The sequence below is a fragment of the Arachis ipaensis genome, chromosome B6 (genome assembly GCF_059453495.1).
Source record: "Arachis ipaensis isolate K30076 ecotype BB chromosome B6, ASM5945349v1, whole genome shotgun sequence".
NCBI classification, from domain to species: Eukaryota; Viridiplantae; Streptophyta; class Magnoliopsida; order Fabales; family Fabaceae; genus Arachis; species Arachis ipaensis.
Window position 1 is genome coordinate 33,217,256 of NC_142441.1, and position 5,503 is coordinate 33,222,758.

Consider the following 5,503-nt stretch of genomic DNA (forward strand, 5'->3'; position numbering starts at 1 on the left):
GCTCAGCTTTTGAGGAGGAAAGTACTTGGCTAAGAAAGCCGTGACCAGCTTATCCCAAGAGTTCAGGCTGTCTTTGGGTTGAGAATCCAACCATAATCTAGCTCTGTCTCTTACAGCAAAGGGGAAAAGCATGAGCCTGTAGACTTCAGGATCTATTCCATTAGTCTTAACAGTATCACATATCTGCAAGAATTCAGTTAAGAACTGAAAAGGATCTTCAGATGGAAGTCCATGAAACTTGCAGTTCTGCTGCATCAGAGAAACTAATTGAGGTTTCAGCTCAAAGTTGTTTGCTCCAATGGCAGGAATGGAGATGCTTCTTCCATGTAAATTGGAATTAGGTGCAGTAAAGTCACCAAGCATCTTCCTTACATTATTATTATTTTCGGCTGCCATCTCCTTTGCCTGTTCGAAAGTTTCTGAAAGGTTATCTCTGGATTGTTGTATTTTAGCTTCTCTTAATTTTCTCTTCAGAGTCCTTTCAGGTTCTGGATCTGCTTCCACAAGAATGTTCTTATCCTTGCTCCTGCTCATATGACAAAGAAGAAGGCACAGAATAATAATAATAATAATGGAGATCCTTTATACCACAGTATAGGGATTCCTGTGTGAGTGGAAGAAGAGGGGGAGACAAAGAATGTAATATAATGGAAGAAACACAACTGTGAGGATGGAAGAGAGGTGAAATGAGATGTTAGGATATGAATGAATAAATAGAATGAGATGGGGGAGGGATAATTTTCGAAAATTATTTTTGAAAAAGAGTTAGTGATTTTCGAAAATAGTTTTTGAAAAATGTTTAGTATTTTTTTCGAAAAATTTTTTTGAAATCAAAAATAAAAATAAAAATAATTAGTTAATTAAAAAGAAATTTTTGAAAAAGGGAGAGATATTTTCGAAAATTAGAGAGAGAGAGTTAGTTAGGTAGTTTTGAAAAAGTTAAGAAACAAACAAAAAGTTAGTTAGTTAGTTGAAACAAATTTTGAAAAGATAAGAAGTTAGGAAGTTAGAAAAGATATTTTGAAAAGATATTTTTGAAAAAGATAAGATAAGAAGATATTTTTGAAAAGATATGATAGGAATTAGTTTTGAAAAAGATTTGATTTTTAAAATCACAATTAATGACTTGATTCATAAGAAATCACAAGATATGATTCTAGAACTTAAAGTTTGAATCTTTCTTAACAAGCAAGTAACAAACTTCAAATTTTTGAATCAAAACATTAATTGATTATGTTATTTTCGAAAATTTAATATAAAATAAGAAAAAGATTTTTGAAAAATATTTTTGGAATTTTCGAAAATAACTAAGAATTTTGAAAAAGATTTAAATTTTGAAAAAGATTCTGAAAAAGATAAGATTTTCAAATTGAAAATTTGATTTGACTCATTGGCAACAACTTGATTTTAAAAATTTTTGAAAAAGTCAATCCAAATTTTCGAATTTGATGAGAGAAAAAGGGAAAGATATTTTTTTGATTTTTGAAATTTTTATGAAAAACATGAAAAATATGCAATGCATGAAATTTTTAGATCAAAACAATGAATGCATGCAAGAATGCTATGAATGTCAAGATGAACACCAAGAACACTTTGAATGTCATGATGAACATCAAGAACATATTTTTGAAAAATTTTTAATGCAAAGAAAACATGCAAGACACCAAACTTAGAATTCTTTAATGCTTGGACACTAAGAATTCAAGAATGCATATGAAAAACATGAAAAGACACAAAACAAAAAATCATCAAGATCAAACAAGAAGACTTACCAAGAACAACTTGAAGATCATGAAGAACACTATAAATGCATGATATTTTCGAAAAATGCTAGATGCATATGCAAGTGACACCAAACTTATAACATGACACAAGACTCAAACAAGAAATAGAAAAATATTTTTGATTTTTATGATTTTCTAATTTTTTTGGATTTTTTTTTCGAAAATAGTATGAAAAAGAAAAATTAAGGATTCCAAAATTTTTAATATGAATTCCAGGAATCTTGCCATGTTAGTCTAAAGCTTCAGTCCAGGAATTAGACATGGCTCACTAGCCAGCCAAGCTTTCAATGAAAGCTCCAGTCCAAAACACTAGACATGGCCAATGGCCAGCCAAGCTTTAGTCTTTAACACGAGAGTATATTGATCTTGATAACAAAGTGCAAGCCTCAGTCCAAATAAATTTAGACATGGCTTTACAGCCAGCCAGGCTTCACATGCTTCATGAAACACTAGAATTCATTCTTAAAAATTTTGAATAAATTTTTGAAAACATTTTTATTATTTTCGAAAACAGATGAGAAAATTTTAGAAATATTTTTGAAAAATTTTTGAAAATAAAATAAAAAGAAAATTACCTAATCTGAGCAACAAGATGAACCGTCAGTTGTCCAAACACAAACAATCCCCGGCAACGGCGCCAAAAACTTGGTGCTGTTGCCGGATCAAAAGGGAATCTGGCACTGATGTTACCGGACCAAAAGCTTGCCGAAGACTCAAACAATCCCCGGCAACGGCGCCAAAAACTTGGTGCACGAAATTGTGATCTCCAGGCTCGAACAAATCCTGGTAATGGCTCCAAAGCTTGGTGCTCTGATCTTAATTCATGATTTGTCACAACTTCGATACAACTAACCAGCAAGTGCACTGGGTCGTCCAAGTAATACCTTACGTGAGTAAGGGTCGAATCCCACGGAGATTGTTGGTATGAAGCAAGCTATGGTCACCTTGTAAGTCTCAGTCAGGTGGATATAAAGTGATAATGGTGTTTTCGAATATTATATAGTAAAATAGGGATAGAGATACTTATGTAAATCATTGGTAGGAATTTCAGATAAGCGAATGGAGATGCTTTTCGTTCCTCTGAACCTCTGCTTTCCTGCTATCTTCATCCAATCAGTCTTACTCCTTTCCATGGCTGGCTGTATGCAAGGGCATCACCGTTGTCAGTGGCTACATCCCCTCCTCTCAGTGAATAATATGCTCACGCACCCTGTCATGGCACGGCTATTCATCTGTCGGTTCTCGATCATGCTGGAATAGGATTCACCCTCCTTTTGCGTCTGTCACTAACGCCCAGCACTCGCGAGTTTGAAGCTCGTCACAGTCATTCAATCATTGAATCCTACTCAGAATACCACAGACAAGGTTTAGACCTTCCGGATTCTCTTGAATGCCGCCATCATTCTAGCTTACGCCACGAAGATTCCTGTTAGGAGATCTAAGAGATATTCATTCTAGCTTAATTCATGTAGAACAGAAGTGTTTGTCAGGCACGCGTTCATAAGGGGGAAGGATGATGAGCGTCACACATAATCATCACCTTCATCACGTTCTTGGGTGCGAATGGATATCTTAGAAGCGAAATAAGAAGAATTGAATAGAAAACAGTAGTACTTTGCATTAATCTTTGAGGAACAGCAGAGCTCCACACCTTAATCTATGGAGTGTAGAAACTCTACCGTATGAAAATACATAAGTGAAGGTCCAGGCATGGCCGAGATGGCCAGCCCCCAAAACGTGATCAAAGGATCATAAGGTAATCCCAAGATGATCCTAAGATCCTAAGATGATCAAAAGATGCCTAATACAATAGTAAAAGGTCCTATTTATAATAAACTAGTCACTACGGTTTACATGAGTAAGTAATTGATGCATAAATCTACTTCCGGGGCCCACTTGGTGTGTGTTTGGGCTGAGCTTGAGTGTAGCACGTGCAGAGGCCATTTGTGGAGTTGAACGCCAAGTTCTGTGCCAGTTTGGGCGTTCAACTCTGGTTTTGGATCCTTTTCTGGCGCTGGACGCCAGATTTGGGCAGAAGGCTGGCGTTGAACGCCAGTTTACGTCGTCAATTCTTAGCCAAAGTATGGACTATTATATATTTCTGGAAAGCCCTAGATGTCTACTTTCCAACGCAATTGGAAGCGCGCCATTTCGAGTTCTGTAGCTCCAGAAAATCCACTTTAAGTGCAGGGAGGTCAGAATCCAACAGCATCAGCAGTCCTTTTTCAACCTCTGAATCTGATTTCTGCTCAAGTCCCTCAATTTCAGCCAGAAAATACCTGAAATCACAGAAAAATACACAAACTCATAGTAAAGTCCAGAAATGTGAATTTAACATAAAAACTAATGAAAACATCCCTAAAAGTAACTAGATCCTACTAAAAACATACTAAAAACAATGTCAAAAAGCGTATAAATTATCCGCTCATCAAGTACCTACTAAGAATGAAAGAGAAGAACCAAAATTTCTTTTTCGAGCTCAACCTCGAAGGCGATCACTCCATTAAAAATGCATTCTGGGCCAACGCAAGAAGCAGGGCTGCATGCGAGTATTTCGGAGATGAGGTTTCATTCGACACCACCTACAACACAAACATGTATTTGGTTCAGTCAAATTAAGTCTTTAGGTTCACCAAATCCACACATTTTGGTTCATCACTTTGTGAGAGTGTCCATTTAAGCAGGTACAATCTGGTTTTTAGTTCTTTTGTGGGCGTGAATTACCACAGTCAGTCGACACTTCTCGGATGCACACTTATGAAAAGCGAGGACATCCAATCATTCAAATGGCTATTCGAGTGTAGGTTCCATTGCATGGGAGGGAAGGCACCAAAAGGCATTCTCACCGACCAATGTGCATCGATGTAAAGGGCCATCGAGATGTGCATGCCAACAACAATTCACCGTTGGTGCATCTGGCACATCATGAAGAAGATCTCAAACAAACTAAATGGCTACAAGCGACACGAAGAAATCGAACAAGAGATGAGACGCATCATTTGGAACTCGTTCACAAAAGATGCATTCGACAGAAATTAGAACGACTTCCTCACAAAGTACGGTCTCGGAGGCAACAAGTGGCTCTCAAGTAACTGAGGTTTTAATTCAAATTATTTTCAGGCCGTTACTTTCTGGGTCAAAACATGCACAGATTTCGGTTTAACACAGCTCATTTGTTCTTTTCATTCTGCAGAGTTGTACGAGGATCGGCATATATGGATTTCAGTTTACCTGGATCACCACTTTTGGGCCAAGATGAGAAGCACACAAAGGAGCGAGAGCATGCATGCATTTTTCAACAAGTTCATCACACGCAACAGCTCCTTAAGTCAATTCGTGAAGTAATACGACAATTGCCTAGCAAGCAGAGAGCAAAGAGAGAAAGAATTTGATGCTGCAGATTTTCACACCGTGATACCGTGCGCAACAAAATCAGCAATAGAGGCCCAGTTTCAGCACGTGTATACCCACAAGAAGTTCAACGAAGTTCAAGGACAATTCAGAAGAAAGGTGAACTGCATCACAAGATCAATGCATTCCACCTAGGTTTCACAACATACGAAGTCATAGAGCAGGTTTCCAACTCCACATTCAACAAGTTTTTCGTCACCTACGATGCAGTATCACGAGAGGTAAAGTGTTAGTGCCAGCTGTTCGAGTTAAGGGGCATACTGTGCCACCATTCCCTGAGCATCCTAAACTTCGAGCGAGTAGATAAC